At 54.8% G+C, this 13,514-nt stretch overlaps 33 non-coding genes across 33 annotated transcripts; 6 read left to right on the forward strand and 27 right to left on the reverse strand.

The window, feature by feature from the left end:
• Nucleotides 1–218: 218 nt before the first annotated feature.
• On the reverse strand, nucleotides 219–290 carry Trnae-uuc (transfer RNA glutamic acid (anticodon UUC)). The gene has a single exon. It is a non-coding gene; the product is annotated as a tRNA-Glu (tRNA).
• A 281-nt stretch (nucleotides 291–571) lies between these two features.
• Trnam-cau (transfer RNA methionine (anticodon CAU)) lies at nucleotides 572–644 on the reverse strand. The gene has a single exon. It is a non-coding gene; the product is annotated as a tRNA-Met (tRNA).
• A 293-nt stretch (nucleotides 645–937) lies between these two features.
• Trnag-gcc (transfer RNA glycine (anticodon GCC)) lies at nucleotides 938–1,008 on the reverse strand. Its single transcript has one exon. It is a non-coding gene; the product is annotated as a tRNA-Gly (tRNA).
• Nucleotides 1,009–1,349: 341 nt separating this feature from the next.
• Trnag-ucc (transfer RNA glycine (anticodon UCC)) lies at nucleotides 1,350–1,421 on the forward strand. Its single transcript has one exon. It is a non-coding gene; the product is annotated as a tRNA-Gly (tRNA).
• Nucleotides 1,422–2,013: 592 nt separating this feature from the next.
• On the reverse strand, nucleotides 2,014–2,087 carry Trnai-aau (transfer RNA isoleucine (anticodon AAU)). Its single transcript has one exon. It is a non-coding gene; the product is annotated as a tRNA-Ile (tRNA).
• Nucleotides 2,088–2,285: 198 nt separating this feature from the next.
• Trnae-uuc (transfer RNA glutamic acid (anticodon UUC)) lies at nucleotides 2,286–2,357 on the reverse strand. Its single transcript has one exon. It is a non-coding gene; the product is annotated as a tRNA-Glu (tRNA).
• A 280-nt stretch (nucleotides 2,358–2,637) lies between these two features.
• Nucleotides 2,638–2,711, reverse strand: Trnam-cau (transfer RNA methionine (anticodon CAU)). Its single transcript has one exon. It is a non-coding gene; the product is annotated as a tRNA-Met (tRNA).
• A 292-nt stretch (nucleotides 2,712–3,003) lies between these two features.
• Trnag-gcc (transfer RNA glycine (anticodon GCC)) lies at nucleotides 3,004–3,074 on the reverse strand. Its single transcript has one exon. It is a non-coding gene; the product is annotated as a tRNA-Gly (tRNA).
• A 341-nt stretch (nucleotides 3,075–3,415) lies between these two features.
• Trnag-ucc (transfer RNA glycine (anticodon UCC)) lies at nucleotides 3,416–3,487 on the forward strand. The gene has a single exon. It is a non-coding gene; the product is annotated as a tRNA-Gly (tRNA).
• A 591-nt stretch (nucleotides 3,488–4,078) lies between these two features.
• Trnai-aau (transfer RNA isoleucine (anticodon AAU)) lies at nucleotides 4,079–4,152 on the reverse strand. Its single transcript has one exon. It is a non-coding gene; the product is annotated as a tRNA-Ile (tRNA).
• Nucleotides 4,153–4,350: 198 nt separating this feature from the next.
• Trnae-uuc (transfer RNA glutamic acid (anticodon UUC)) lies at nucleotides 4,351–4,422 on the reverse strand. Its single transcript has one exon. It is a non-coding gene; the product is annotated as a tRNA-Glu (tRNA).
• A 281-nt stretch (nucleotides 4,423–4,703) lies between these two features.
• Nucleotides 4,704–4,776, reverse strand: Trnam-cau (transfer RNA methionine (anticodon CAU)). Its single transcript has one exon. It is a non-coding gene; the product is annotated as a tRNA-Met (tRNA).
• A 293-nt stretch (nucleotides 4,777–5,069) lies between these two features.
• On the reverse strand, nucleotides 5,070–5,140 carry Trnag-gcc (transfer RNA glycine (anticodon GCC)). Its single transcript has one exon. It is a non-coding gene; the product is annotated as a tRNA-Gly (tRNA).
• Nucleotides 5,141–5,481: 341 nt separating this feature from the next.
• Nucleotides 5,482–5,553, forward strand: Trnag-ucc (transfer RNA glycine (anticodon UCC)). The gene has a single exon. It is a non-coding gene; the product is annotated as a tRNA-Gly (tRNA).
• Nucleotides 5,554–6,144: 591 nt separating this feature from the next.
• On the reverse strand, nucleotides 6,145–6,218 carry Trnai-aau (transfer RNA isoleucine (anticodon AAU)). Its single transcript has one exon. It is a non-coding gene; the product is annotated as a tRNA-Ile (tRNA).
• Nucleotides 6,219–6,416: 198 nt separating this feature from the next.
• On the reverse strand, nucleotides 6,417–6,488 carry Trnae-uuc (transfer RNA glutamic acid (anticodon UUC)). Its single transcript has one exon. It is a non-coding gene; the product is annotated as a tRNA-Glu (tRNA).
• Nucleotides 6,489–6,769: 281 nt separating this feature from the next.
• Nucleotides 6,770–6,842, reverse strand: Trnam-cau (transfer RNA methionine (anticodon CAU)). Its single transcript has one exon. It is a non-coding gene; the product is annotated as a tRNA-Met (tRNA).
• Nucleotides 6,843–7,135: 293 nt separating this feature from the next.
• Nucleotides 7,136–7,206, reverse strand: Trnag-gcc (transfer RNA glycine (anticodon GCC)). The gene has a single exon. It is a non-coding gene; the product is annotated as a tRNA-Gly (tRNA).
• Nucleotides 7,207–7,547: 341 nt separating this feature from the next.
• Nucleotides 7,548–7,619, forward strand: Trnag-ucc (transfer RNA glycine (anticodon UCC)). The gene has a single exon. It is a non-coding gene; the product is annotated as a tRNA-Gly (tRNA).
• Nucleotides 7,620–8,210: 591 nt separating this feature from the next.
• Nucleotides 8,211–8,284, reverse strand: Trnai-aau (transfer RNA isoleucine (anticodon AAU)). The gene has a single exon. It is a non-coding gene; the product is annotated as a tRNA-Ile (tRNA).
• A 198-nt stretch (nucleotides 8,285–8,482) lies between these two features.
• Trnae-uuc (transfer RNA glutamic acid (anticodon UUC)) lies at nucleotides 8,483–8,554 on the reverse strand. The gene has a single exon. It is a non-coding gene; the product is annotated as a tRNA-Glu (tRNA).
• A 281-nt stretch (nucleotides 8,555–8,835) lies between these two features.
• On the reverse strand, nucleotides 8,836–8,908 carry Trnam-cau (transfer RNA methionine (anticodon CAU)). Its single transcript has one exon. It is a non-coding gene; the product is annotated as a tRNA-Met (tRNA).
• A 293-nt stretch (nucleotides 8,909–9,201) lies between these two features.
• On the reverse strand, nucleotides 9,202–9,272 carry Trnag-gcc (transfer RNA glycine (anticodon GCC)). Its single transcript has one exon. It is a non-coding gene; the product is annotated as a tRNA-Gly (tRNA).
• Nucleotides 9,273–9,613: 341 nt separating this feature from the next.
• Trnag-ucc (transfer RNA glycine (anticodon UCC)) lies at nucleotides 9,614–9,685 on the forward strand. Its single transcript has one exon. It is a non-coding gene; the product is annotated as a tRNA-Gly (tRNA).
• Nucleotides 9,686–10,276: 591 nt separating this feature from the next.
• Trnai-aau (transfer RNA isoleucine (anticodon AAU)) lies at nucleotides 10,277–10,350 on the reverse strand. Its single transcript has one exon. It is a non-coding gene; the product is annotated as a tRNA-Ile (tRNA).
• A 198-nt stretch (nucleotides 10,351–10,548) lies between these two features.
• Nucleotides 10,549–10,620, reverse strand: Trnae-uuc (transfer RNA glutamic acid (anticodon UUC)). Its single transcript has one exon. It is a non-coding gene; the product is annotated as a tRNA-Glu (tRNA).
• A 281-nt stretch (nucleotides 10,621–10,901) lies between these two features.
• Trnam-cau (transfer RNA methionine (anticodon CAU)) lies at nucleotides 10,902–10,974 on the reverse strand. The gene has a single exon. It is a non-coding gene; the product is annotated as a tRNA-Met (tRNA).
• Nucleotides 10,975–11,267: 293 nt separating this feature from the next.
• Nucleotides 11,268–11,338, reverse strand: Trnag-gcc (transfer RNA glycine (anticodon GCC)). Its single transcript has one exon. It is a non-coding gene; the product is annotated as a tRNA-Gly (tRNA).
• Nucleotides 11,339–11,679: 341 nt separating this feature from the next.
• Nucleotides 11,680–11,751, forward strand: Trnag-ucc (transfer RNA glycine (anticodon UCC)). The gene has a single exon. It is a non-coding gene; the product is annotated as a tRNA-Gly (tRNA).
• Nucleotides 11,752–12,342: 591 nt separating this feature from the next.
• Nucleotides 12,343–12,416, reverse strand: Trnai-aau (transfer RNA isoleucine (anticodon AAU)). Its single transcript has one exon. It is a non-coding gene; the product is annotated as a tRNA-Ile (tRNA).
• A 198-nt stretch (nucleotides 12,417–12,614) lies between these two features.
• Trnae-uuc (transfer RNA glutamic acid (anticodon UUC)) lies at nucleotides 12,615–12,686 on the reverse strand. Its single transcript has one exon. It is a non-coding gene; the product is annotated as a tRNA-Glu (tRNA).
• Nucleotides 12,687–12,967: 281 nt separating this feature from the next.
• Nucleotides 12,968–13,040, reverse strand: Trnam-cau (transfer RNA methionine (anticodon CAU)). Its single transcript has one exon. It is a non-coding gene; the product is annotated as a tRNA-Met (tRNA).
• A 293-nt stretch (nucleotides 13,041–13,333) lies between these two features.
• Trnag-gcc (transfer RNA glycine (anticodon GCC)) lies at nucleotides 13,334–13,404 on the reverse strand. Its single transcript has one exon. It is a non-coding gene; the product is annotated as a tRNA-Gly (tRNA).
• Between the last annotated feature and the right edge of the window lie 110 nt (nucleotides 13,405–13,514).

Consider the following 13,514-nt stretch of genomic DNA (forward strand, 5'->3'; position numbering starts at 1 on the left):
ACCAACTGAGCTAACGGGCCTCGGCAGATGCAGCTGCTCAGCCCTACGCTGGAATCGGGTGGCATGAAGCCATACACCATTCCTATGGTCGTCGTGTGTCTGCTTCCCTAGTCTATATTCTGCTGACGGTCACGAAACAGTAGCTATATTGCGAGCAGGACGGGAAACGGCCGCTCGGACAGCTCAAACTTGTCACGATTCGTGTGGAAAAAATTCCGTTCCGGTACCGGGAATCGAACCCGGGCCTCCTGGGTGAAAGCCAGGTATCCTAGCCACTAGACCACACCGGATGCGGCCGTTTCATTCGCCCGTTCGTACGGTCGCTTGTCGCATTGTCGCTCTCTTTGCGAGCATCTTTGCACATACTGACTGGCAAGGCGCGCACCTCAAACGTCGCAGAGCAATGCTTTTGGCTTCATGCTCTGCTGGGAGAAGAGGAAAAGGGAAGCTGTATGTAGCAATAAGAGGAAGTAAACATTTTCCCGCTGAAGCGTTGAAACGTTGTGGATAACAAACAAGAAATAAGTTGGCGCCCTAGCACCAGCACCACCATCAGTCACAGAAAATTAGATGCCCCGGGTGAGGATCGAACTCACGACCTTAAGATTATGAGACTTCCGCGCTGCCTACTGCGCTACCGAGGCAGGCGATCGTTAGGCCTTCTGGAGTCTTGGTAAGTACCGAATACAAGTGGTAGAGAGTCTGCACTCCCTGGCTCATTTTTTCTGTTGCTACACGTGCATTCACGGCGCGGCAGGCAACTTGCGATGCTAGGCCGACGCCAGTATGTACAATAGCACGCAGGAGTCCAAACGAGCAGTCGTCCGCGCTGCATGATTGGTTCTTTCCACACGGAATCCCGCGGTTCATTCTCATGGCTCACGCAGTTCGAGTGCGAAAGACACGCAGCACCCCTACCGGAGAAAAAACAAAATGATGCATCGGCCGGAATCGAACCCGGGCCGCCCGCGTGGCAGGCGAGCATTCTACCCACTGAACCACCGATGCTCGAGCCAGCGTTACCTTCACGCTGCTTCCCGAGCAGATGTCTCAAGGGAAAGTGGGACTGCCGTCAAGCGCCGTAGCATTCTGTGGAGAAGATGCTGCAGACGCTGAATCCTGCACTGCACTGCTTAAAGATGCCGCCAGAACGCGGTCCTCTGCGTACTCTTGCGTCGCCGGCGCCGACTCTTGCCAAAGGATGCGAAATGTGCGCGGATACGCTGTCCGAATGCGTCTGGATGTGCTCCCCTAGCCTGCCTCGAAATGCGCCTGCCGGGTACGATCACCTTCGGCCGCTGTCGACAGGCGGGAAGCCGACTCAGCGCGGTGGCGGGGCGCTCGCTTGTGCGGTGGTGGTGTAATGGTCAGCATAGTTGCCTTCCAAGCAGTTGATCCGGGTTCGATTCCCGGCCACCGCAGCAGGCTTTTAATTTCGCGTATGAGTACTTTTGCCACGCGCTCTTAAACTATTGTTTTTTCGCCCTCTTACTCGCTGCATACCAGCCCTTAGTGTGTCTCGACTTGTCTCGACTTTGCTCAGCTGACGCGAGAGCTGACGCTCTCAAATCGGCCTATATGAAAACGACAAGCACGAGAAACGACTGAGAGAGGTAAGGAGAGGCGAGGCGAGGCGAGGCGATGGACACACAGCACGCCCCCCTTCATTTCACGGTGGCGTCTCCCTGACCGAATCGGGCTGTAGCTCCGAAAACAAAGGACAAACAAAAATAGGAAGTAAAACTGCCAATAGTGCCCTGTGTTCCCATGCGCTCACCCGCCCAAGTACTGACAAGGGCCAAAGTTGTTACGCATCGGCAATCGGACATTTTCTTTCATTTTCTCTAACCAGTGTATGCAAGATATTATGGCCATTGCCGAGTGAATGCTGTAGTGCTTGCCGACGAGTCGGGTTCGGATCCTCTGTCAACTTCCACGCAGGGTGATGATCATTTGGTCATCACACTCGCCAGCTGAAATCGGCGCTGCCTTTTCGCAGTAGTAAAAGAGTAGTGGCCCGTGGGGGGATCGAACCCACGACCTTCGCGTTATTAGCACGACGCTCTAACCAACTGAGCTAACGGGCCTCGGCAGATGCAGCTGCTCAGCCCTACGCTGGAATCGGGTGGCATGAAGCCATACACCATTCCTATGGTCGTCGTGTGTCTGCTTCCCTAGTCTATATTCTGCTGACGGTCACGAAACAGTAGCTATATTGCGAGCAGGACGGGAAACGGCCGCTCGGACAGCTCAAACTTGTCACGATTCGTGTGGAAAAAATTCCGTTCCGGTACCGGGAATCGAACCCGGGCCTCCTGGGTGAAAGCCAGGTATCCTAGCCACTAGACCACACCGGATGCGGCCGTTTCATTCGCCCGTTCGTACGGTCGCTTGTCGCATTGTCGCTCTCTTTGCGAGCATCTTTGCACATACTGACTGGCAAGGCGCGCACCTCAAACGTCGCAGAGCAATGCTTTTGGCTTCATGCTCTGCTGGGAGAAGAGGAAAAGGGAAGCTGTATGTAGCAATAAGAGGAAGTAAACATTTTCCCGCTGAAGCGTTGAAACGTTGTGGATAACAAACAAGAAATAAGTTGGCGCCCTAGCACCAGCACCACCATCAGTCACAGAAAATTAGATGCCCCGGTGAGGATCGAACTCACGACCTTAAGATTATGAGACTTACGCGCTGCCTACTGCGCTACCGAGGCAGGCGATCGTTAGACCTTCTGGAGTCTTGGTAAGTACCGAATACAAGTGGTAGAGAGTCTGCACTCCCTGGCTCATTTTTTCTGTTGCTACACGTGCATTCACGGCGCGGCAGGCAACTTGCGATGCTAGGCCGACGCCAGTATGTACAATAGCACGCAGGAGTCCAAACGAGCAGTCGTCCGCGCTGCATGATTGGTTCTTTCCACACGGAATCCCGCGGTTCATTCTCATGGCTCACGCAGTTCGAGTGCGAAAGACACGCAGCACCCCTACCGGAGAAAAAACAAAATGATGCATCGGCCGGGAATCGAACCCGGGCCGCCCGCGTGGCAGGCGAGCATTCTACCACTGAACCACCGATGCTCGAGCCAGCGTTACCTTCACGCTGCTTCCCGAGCAGATGTCTCAAGGGAAAGTGGGACTGCCGTCAAGCGCCGTAGCATTCTGTGGAGAAGATGCTGCAGACGCTGAATCCTGCACTGCACTGCTTAAAGATGCCGCCAGAACGCGGTCCTCTGCGTACTCTTGCGTCGCCGGCGCCGACTCTTGCCAAAGGATGCGAAATGTGCGCGGATACGCTGTCCGAATGCGTCTGGATGTGCTCCCCTAGCCTGCCTCGAAATGCGCCTGCCGGGTACGATCACCTTCGGCCGCTGTCGACAGGCGGGAAGCCGACTCAGCGCGGTGGCGGGGCGCTCGCTTGTGCGGTGGTGGTGTAATGGTCAGCATAGTTGCCTTCCAAGCAGTTGATCCGGGTTCGATTCCCGGCCACCGCAGCAGGCTTTTAATTTCGCGTATGAGTACTTTTGCCACGCGCTCTTAAACTATTGTTTTTTCGCCCTCTTACTCGCTGCATACCAGCCCTTAGTGTGTCTCGACTTGTCTCGACTTTGCTCAGCTGACGCGAGAGCTGACGCTCTCAAATCGGCCTATATGAAAACGACAAGCACGAGAAACGACTGAGAGAGGTAAGGAGAGGCGAGGCGAGGCGAGGCGATGGACACACAGCACGCCCCCTTCATTTCACGGTGGCGTCTCCCTGACCGAATCGGGCTGTAGCTCCGAAAACAAAGGACAAACAAAAATAGGAAGTAAAACTGCCAATAGTGCCCTGTGTTCCCATGCGCTCACCCGCCCAAGTACTGACAAGGGCCAAAGTTGTTACGCATCGGCAATCGGACATTTTCTTTCATTTTCTCTAACCAGTGTATGCAAGATATTATGGCCATTGCCGAGTGAATGCTGTAGTGCTTGCCGACGAGTCGGGTTCGGATCCTCTGTCAACTTCCACGCAGGGTGATGATCATTTGGTCATCACACTCGCCAGCTGAAATCGGCGCTGCCTTTTCGCAGTAGTAAAAGAGTAGTGGCCCGTGGGGGGATCGAACCCACGACCTTCGCGTTATTAGCACGACGCTCTAACCAACTGAGCTAACGGGCCTCGGCAGATGCAGCTGCTCAGCCCTACGCTGGAATCGGGTGGCATGAAGCCATACACCATTCCTATGGTCGTCGTGTGTCTGCTTCCCTAGTCTATATTCTGCTGACGGTCACGAAACAGTAGCTATATTGCGAGCAGGACGGGAAACGGCCGCTCGGACAGCTCAAACTTGTCACGATTCGTGTGGAAAAAATTCCGTTCCGGTACCGGGAATCGAACCCGGGCCTCCTGGGTGAAAGCCAGGTATCCTAGCCACTAGACCACACCGGATGCGGCCGTTTCATTCGCCCGTTCGTACGGTCGCTTGTCGCATTGTCGCTCTCTTTGCGAGCATCTTTGCACATACTGACTGGCAAGGCGCGCACCTCAAACGTCGCAGAGCAATGCTTTTGGCTTCATGCTCTGCTGGGAGAAGAGGAAAAGGGAAGCTGTATGTAGCAATAAGAGGAAGTAAACATTTTCCCGCTGAAGCGTTGAAACGTTGTGGATAACAAACAAGAAATAAGTTGGCGCCCTAGCACCAGCACCACCATCAGTCACAGAAAATTAGATGCCCCGGGTGAGGATCGAACTCACGACCTTAAGATTATGAGACTTCCGCGCTGCCTACTGCGCTACCGAGGCAGGCGATCGTTAGGCCTTCTGGAGTCTTGGTAAGTACCGAATACAAGTGGTAGAGAGTCTGCACTCCCTGGCTCATTTTTTCTGTTGCTACACGTGCATTCACGGCGCGGCAGGCAACTTGCGATGCTAGGCCGACGCCAGTATGTACAATAGCACGCAGGAGTCCAAACGAGCAGTCGTCCGCGCTGCATGATTGGTTCTTTCCACACGGAATCCCGCGGTTCATTCTCATGGCTCACGCAGTTCGAGTGCGAAAGACACGCAGCACCCCTACCGGAGAAAAAACAAAATGATGCATCGGCCGGGAATCGAACCCGGGCCGCCCGCGTGGCAGGCGAGCATTCTACCACTGAACCACCGATGCTCGAGCCAGCGTTACCTTCACGCTGCTTCCCGAGCAGATGTCTCAAGGGAAAGTGGGACTGCCGTCAAGCGCCGTAGCATTCTGTGGAGAAGATGCTGCAGACGCTGAATCCTGCACTGCACTGCTTAAAGATGCCGCCAGAACGCGGTCCTCTGCGTACTCTTGCGTCGCCGGCGCCGACTCTTGCCAAAGGATGCGAAATGTGCGCGGATACGCTGTCCGAATGCGTCTGGATGTGCTCCCCTAGCCTGCCTCGAAATGCGCCTGCCGGGTACGATCACCTTCGGCCGCTGTCGACAGGCGGGAAGCCGACTCAGCGCGGTGGCGGGGCGCTCGCTTGTGCGGTGGTGGTGTAATGGTCAGCATAGTTGCCTTCCAAGCAGTTGATCCGGGTTCGATTCCCGGCCACCGCAGCAGGCTTTTAATTTCGCGTATGAGTACTTTTGCCACGCGCTCTTAAACTATTGTTTTTTCGCCCTCTTACTCGCTGCATACCAGCCCTTAGTGTGTCTCGACTTGTCTCGACTTTGCTCAGCTGACGCGAGAGCTGACGCTCTCAAATCGGCCTATATGAAAACGACAAGCACGAGAAACGACTGAGAGAGGTAAGGAGAGGCGAGGCGAGGCGAGGCGATGGACACACAGCACGCCCCCTTCATTTCACGGTGGCGTCTCCCTGACCGAATCGGGCTGTAGCTCCGAAAACAAAGGACAAACAAAAATAGGAAGTAAAACTGCCAATAGTGCCCTGTGTTCCCATGCGCTCACCCGCCCAAGTACTGACAAGGGCCAAAGTTGTTACGCATCGGCAATCGGACATTTTCTTTCATTTTCTCTAACCAGTGTATGCAAGATATTATGGCCATTGCCGAGTGAATGCTGTAGTGCTTGCCGACGAGTCGGGTTCGGATCCTCTGTCAACTTCCACGCAGGGTGATGATCATTTGGTCATCACACTCGCCAGCTGAAATCGGCGCTGCCTTTTCGCAGTAGTAAAAGAGTAGTGGCCCGTGGGGGGATCGAACCCACGACCTTCGCGTTATTAGCACGACGCTCTAACCAACTGAGCTAACGGGCCTCGGCAGATGCAGCTGCTCAGCCCTACGCTGGAATCGGGTGGCATGAAGCCATACACCATTCCTATGGTCGTCGTGTGTCTGCTTCCCTAGTCTATATTCTGCTGACGGTCACGAAACAGTAGCTATATTGCGAGCAGGACGGGAAACGGCCGCTCGGACAGCTCAAACTTGTCACGATTCGTGTGGAAAAAATTCCGTTCCGGTACCGGGAATCGAACCCGGGCCTCCTGGGTGAAAGCCAGGTATCCTAGCCACTAGACCACACCGGATGCGGCCGTTTCATTCGCCCGTTCGTACGGTCGCTTGTCGCATTGTCGCTCTCTTTGCGAGCATCTTTGCACATACTGACTGGCAAGGCGCGCACCTCAAACGTCGCAGAGCAATGCTTTTGGCTTCATGCTCTGCTGGGAGAAGAGGAAAAGGGAAGCTGTATGTAGCAATAAGAGGAAGTAAACATTTTCCCGCTGAAGCGTTGAAACGTTGTGGATAACAAACAAGAAATAAGTTGGCGCCCTAGCACCAGCACCACCATCAGTCACAGAAAATTAGATGCCCCGGGTGAGGATCGAACTCACGACCTTAAGATTATGAGACTTCCGCGCTGCCTACTGCGCTACCGAGGCAGGCGATCGTTAGGCCTTCTGGAGTCTTGGTAAGTACCGAATACAAGTGGTAGAGAGTCTGCACTCCCTGGCTCATTTTTTCTGTTGCTACACGTGCATTCACGGCGCGGCAGGCAACTTGCGATGCTAGGCCGACGCCAGTATGTACAATAGCACGCAGGAGTCCAAACGAGCAGTCGTCCGCGCTGCATGATTGGTTCTTTCCACACGGAATCCCGCGGTTCATTCTCATGGCTCACGCAGTTCGAGTGCGAAAGACACGCAGCACCCCTACCGGAGAAAAAACAAAATGATGCATCGGCCGGGAATCGAACCCGGGCCGCCCGCGTGGCAGGCGAGCATTCTACCACTGAACCACCGATGCTCGAGCCAGCGTTACCTTCACGCTGCTTCCCGAGCAGATGTCTCAAGGGAAAGTGGGACTGCCGTCAAGCGCCGTAGCATTCTGTGGAGAAGATGCTGCAGACGCTGAATCCTGCACTGCACTGCTTAAAGATGCCGCCAGAACGCGGTCCTCTGCGTACTCTTGCGTCGCCGGCGCCGACTCTTGCCAAAGGATGCGAAATGTGCGCGGATACGCTGTCCGAATGCGTCTGGATGTGCTCCCCTAGCCTGCCTCGAAATGCGCCTGCCGGGTACGATCACCTTCGGCCGCTGTCGACAGGCGGGAAGCCGACTCAGCGCGGTGGCGGGGCGCTCGCTTGTGCGGTGGTGGTGTAATGGTCAGCATAGTTGCCTTCCAAGCAGTTGATCCGGGTTCGATTCCCGGCCACCGCAGCAGGCTTTTAATTTCGCGTATGAGTACTTTTGCCACGCGCTCTTAAACTATTGTTTTTTCGCCCTCTTACTCGCTGCATACCAGCCCTTAGTGTGTCTCGACTTGTCTCGACTTTGCTCAGCTGACGCGAGAGCTGACGCTCTCAAATCGGCCTATATGAAAACGACAAGCACGAGAAACGACTGAGAGAGGTAAGGAGAGGCGAGGCGAGGCGAGGCGATGGACACACAGCACGCCCCCTTCATTTCACGGTGGCGTCTCCCTGACCGAATCGGGCTGTAGCTCCGAAAACAAAGGACAAACAAAAATAGGAAGTAAAACTGCCAATAGTGCCCTGTGTTCCCATGCGCTCACCCGCCCAAGTACTGACAAGGGCCAAAGTTGTTACGCATCGGCAATCGGACATTTTCTTTCATTTTCTCTAACCAGTGTATGCAAGATATTATGGCCATTGCCGAGTGAATGCTGTAGTGCTTGCCGACGAGTCGGGTTCGGATCCTCTGTCAACTTCCACGCAGGGTGATGATCATTTGGTCATCACACTCGCCAGCTGAAATCGGCGCTGCCTTTTCGCAGTAGTAAAAGAGTAGTGGCCCGTGGGGGGATCGAACCCACGACCTTCGCGTTATTAGCACGACGCTCTAACCAACTGAGCTAACGGGCCTCGGCAGATGCAGCTGCTCAGCCCTACGCTGGAATCGGGTGGCATGAAGCCATACACCATTCCTATGGTCGTCGTGTGTCTGCTTCCCTAGTCTATATTCTGCTGACGGTCACGAAACAGTAGCTATATTGCGAGCAGGACGGGAAACGGCCGCTCGGACAGCTCAAACTTGTCACGATTCGTGTGGAAAAAATTCCGTTCCGGTACCGGGAATCGAACCCGGGCCTCCTGGGTGAAAGCCAGGTATCCTAGCCACTAGACCACACCGGATGCGGCCGTTTCATTCGCCCGTTCGTACGGTCGCTTGTCGCATTGTCGCTCTCTTTGCGAGCATCTTTGCACATACTGACTGGCAAGGCGCGCACCTCAAACGTCGCAGAGCAATGCTTTTGGCTTCATGCTCTGCTGGGAGAAGAGGAAAAGGGAAGCTGTATGTAGCAATAAGAGGAAGTAAACATTTTCCCGCTGAAGCGTTGAAACGTTGTGGATAACAAACAAGAAATAAGTTGGCGCCCTAGCACCAGCACCACCATCAGTCACAGAAAATTAGATGCCCCGGGTGAGGATCGAACTCACGACCTTAAGATTATGAGACTTCCGCGCTGCCTACTGCGCTACCGAGGCAGGCGATCGTTAGGCCTTCTGGAGTCTTGGTAAGTACCGAATACAAGTGGTAGAGAGTCTGCACTCCCTGGCTCATTTTTTCTGTTGCTACACGTGCATTCACGGCGCGGCAGGCAACTTGCGATGCTAGGCCGACGCCAGTATGTACAATAGCACGCAGGAGTCCAAACGAGCAGTCGTCCGCGCTGCATGATTGGTTCTTTCCACACGGAATCCCGCGGTTCATTCTCATGGCTCACGCAGTTCGAGTGCGAAAGACACGCAGCACCCCTACCGGAGAAAAAACAAAATGATGCATCGGCCGGGAATCGAACCCGGGCCGCCCGCGTGGCAGGCGAGCATTCTACCACTGAACCACCGATGCTCGGGCCAGCGTTACCTTCACGCTGCTTCCCGAGCAGATGTCTCAAGGGAAAGTGGGACTGCCGTCAAGCGCCGTAGCATTCTGTGGAGAAGATGCTGCAGACGCTGAATCCTGCACTGCACTGCTTAAAGATGCCGCCAGAACGCGGTCCTCTGCGTACTCTTGCGTCGCCGGCGCCGACTCTTGCCAAAGGATGCGAAATGTGCGCGGATACGCTGTCCGAATGCGTCTGGATGTGCTCCCCTAGCCTGCCTCGAAATGCGCCTGCCGGGTACGATCACCTTCGGCCGCTGTCGACAGGCGGGAAGCCGACTCAGCGCGGTGGCGGGGCGCTCGCTTGTGCGGTGGTGGTGTAATGGTCAGCATAGTTGCCTTCCAAGCAGTTGATCCGGGTTCGATTCCCGGCCACCGCAGCAGGCTTTTAATTTCGCGTATGAGTACTTTTGCCACGCGCTCTTAAACTATTGTTTTTTCGCCCTCTTACTCGCTGCATACCAGCCCTTAGTGTGTCTCGACTTGTCTCGACTTTGCTCAGCTGACGCGAGAGCTGACGCTCTCAAATCGGCCTATATGAAAACGACAAGCACGAGAAACGACTGAGAGAGGTAAGGAGAGGCGAGGCGAGGCGAGGCGATGGACACACAGCACGCCCCCTTCATTTCACGGTGGCGTCTCCCTGACCGAATCGGGCTGTAGCTCCGAAAACAAAGGACAAACAAAAATAGGAAGTAAAACTGCCAATAGTGCCCTGTGTTCCCATGCGCTCACCCGCCCAAGTACTGACAAGGGCCAAAGTTGTTACGCATCGGCAATCGGACATTTTCTTTCATTTTCTCTAACCAGTGTATGCAAGATATTATGGCCATTGCCGAGTGAATGCTGTAGTGCTTGCCGACGAGTCGGGTTCGGATCCTCTGTCAACTTCCACGCAGGGTGATGATCATTTGGTCATCACACTCGCCAGCTGAAATCGGCGCTGCCTTTTCGCAGTAGTAAAAGAGTAGTGGCCCGTGGGGGGATCGAACCCACGACCTTCGCGTTATTAGCACGACGCTCTAACCAACTGAGCTAACGGGCCTCGGCAGATGCAGCTGCTCAGCCCTACGCTGGAATCGGGTGGCATGAAGCCATACACCATTCCTATGGTCGTCGTGTGTCTGCTTCCCTAGTCTATATTCTGCTGACGGTCACGAAACAGTAGCTATATTGCGAGCAGGACGGGAAACGGCCGCTCGGACAGCTCAAACTTGTCACGATTCGTGTGGAAAAAATTCCGTTCCGGTACCGGGAATCGAACCCGGGCCTCCTGGGTGAAAGCCAGGTATCCTAGCCACTAGACCACACCGGATGCGGCCGTTTCATTCGCCCGTTCGTACGGTCGCTTGTCGCATTGTCGCTCTCTTTGCGAGCATCTTTGCACATACTGACTGGCAAGGCGCGCACCTCAAACGTCGCAGAGCAATGCTTTTGGCTTCATGCTCTGCTGGGAGAAGAGGAAAAGGGAAGCTGTATGTAGCAATAAGAGGAAGTAAACATTTTCCCGCTGAAGCGTTGAAACGTTGTGGATAACAAACAAGAAATAAGTTGGCGCCCTAGCACCAGCACCACCATCAGTCACAGAAAATTAGATGCCCCGGGTGAGGATCGAACTCACGACCTTAAGATTATGAGACTTCCGCGCTGCCTACTGCGCTACCGAGGCAGGCGATCGTTAGGCCTTCTGGAGTCTTGGTAAGTACCGAATACAAGTGGTAGAGAGTCTGCACTCCCTGGCTCATTTTTTCTGTTGCTACACGTGCATTCACGGCGCGGCAGGCAACTTGCGATGCTAGGCCGACGCCAGTATGTACAATAGCACGCAGGAGTCCAAACGAGCAGTCGTCCGCGCTGCATGATTGGTTCTTTCCACACGGAATCCCGCGGTTCATTCTCATGGCTCACGCAGTTCGAGTGCGAAAGACACGCAGCACCCCTACCGGAGAAAAAACAAAATGATGCATCGGCCGGGAATCGAACCCGGGCCGCCCGCGTGGCAGGCGAGCATTCTACCACTGAACCACCGATGCTCGAGCCAGCGTTACCTTCACGCTGCTTCCCGAGCAGATGTCTCAAGGGAAAGTGGGACTGCCGTCAAGCGCCGTAGCATTCTGTGGAGAAGATGCTGCAGACGCTGAATCCTGCACTGCACTGCTTAAAGATGCCGCCAGAACGCGGTCCTCTGCGTACTCTTGCGTCGCCGGCGCCGACTCTTGCCAAAGGATGCGAAATGTGCGCGGATACGCTGTCCGAATGCGTCTGGATGTGCTCCCCTAGCCTGCCTCGAAATGCGCCTGCCGGGTACGATCACCTTCGGCCGCTGTCGACAGGCGGGAAGCCGACTCAGCGCGGTGGCGGGGCGCTCGCTTGTGCGGTGGTGGTGTAATGGTCAGCATAGTTGCCTTCCAAGCAGTTGATCCGGGTTCGATTCCCGGCCACCGCAGCAGGCTTTTAATTTCGCGTATGAGTACTTTTGCCACGCGCTCTTAAACTATTGTTTTTTCGCCCTCTTACTCGCTGCATACCAGCCCTTAGTGTGTCTCGACTTGTCTCGACTTTGCTCAGCTGACGCGAGAGCTGACGCTCTCAAATCGGCCTATATGAAAACGACAAGCACGAGAAACGACTGAGAGAGGTAAGGAGAGGCGAGGCGAGGCGAGGCGATGGACACACAGCACGCCCCCTTCATTTCACGGTGGCGTCTCCCTGACCGAATCGGGCTGTAGCTCCGAAAACAAAGGACAAACAAAAATAGGAAGTAAAACTGCCAATAGTGCCCTGTGTTCCCATGCGCTCACCCGCCCAAGTACTGACAAGGGCCAAAGTTGTTACGCATCGGCAATCGGACATTTTCTTTCATTTTCTCTAACCAGTGTATGCAAGATATTATGGCCATTGCCGAGTGAATGCTGTAGTGCTTGCCGACGAGTCGGGTTCGGATCCTCTGTCAACTTCCACGCAGGGTGATGATCATTTGGTCATCACACTCGCCAGCTGAAATCGGCGCTGCCTTTTCGCAGTAGTAAAAGAGTAGTGGCCCGTGGGGGGATCGAACCCACGACCTTCGCGTTATTAGCACGACGCTCTAACCAACTGAGCTAACGGGCCTCGGCAGATGCAGCTGCTCAGCCCTACGCTGGAATCGGGTGGCATGAAGCCATACACCATTCCTATGGTCGTCGTGTGTCTGCTTCCCTAGTCTATATTCTGCTGACGGTCACGAAACAGTAGCTATATTGCGAGCAGGACGGGAAACGGCCGCTCGGACAGCTCAAACTTGTCACGATTCGTGTGGAAAAAATTCCGTTCCGGTACCGGGAATCGAACCCGGGCCTCCTGGGTGAAAGCCAGGTATCCTAGCCACTAGACCACACCGGATGCGGCCGTTTCATTCGCCCGTTCGTACGGTCGCTTGTCGCATTGTCGCTCTCTTTGCGAGCATCTTTGCACATACTGACTGGCAAGGCGCGCACCTCAAACGTCGCAGAGCAATGCTTTTGGCTTCATGCTCTGCTGGGAGAAGAGGAAAAGGGAAGCTGTATGTAGCAATAAGAGGAAGTAAACATTTTCCCGCTGAAGCGTTGAAACGTTGTGGATAACAAACAAGAAATAAGTTGGCGCCCTAGCACCAGCACCACCATCAGTCACAGAAAATTAGATGCCCCGGGTGAGGATCGAACTCACGACCTTAAGATTATGAGACTTCCGCGCTGCCTACTGCGCTACCGAGGCAGGCGATCGTTAGGCCTTCTGGAGTCTTGGTAAGTACCGAATACAAGTGGTAGAGAGTCTGCACTCCCTGGCTCATTTTTTCTGTTGCTACACGTGCATTCACGGCGCGGCAGGCAACTTGCGATGCTAGGCCGACGCCAGTATGTACAATAGCACGCAGGAGTCCAAACGAGCAGTCGTCCGCGCTGCATGATTGGTTCTTTCCACACGGAATCCCGCGGTTCATTCTCATGGCTCACGCAGTTCGAGTGCGAAAGACACGCAGCACCCCTACCGGAGAAAAAACAAAATGATGCATCGGCCGGGAATCGAACCCGGGCCGCCCGCGTGGCAGGCGAGCATTCTACCACTGAACCACCGATGCTCGAGCCAGCGTTACCTTCACGCTGCTTCCCGAGCAGATGTCTCAAGGGAAAGTGGGACTGCCGTCAAGCGCCGTAGCATTCTGTGGAGAAGATGCTGCAGACGCTGAAT

This window comes from Schistocerca serialis, chromosome 2 (genome assembly GCF_023864345.2).
Source record: "Schistocerca serialis cubense isolate TAMUIC-IGC-003099 chromosome 2, iqSchSeri2.2, whole genome shotgun sequence".
Taxonomy (NCBI): Eukaryota; Metazoa; Arthropoda; class Insecta; order Orthoptera; family Acrididae; genus Schistocerca; species Schistocerca serialis.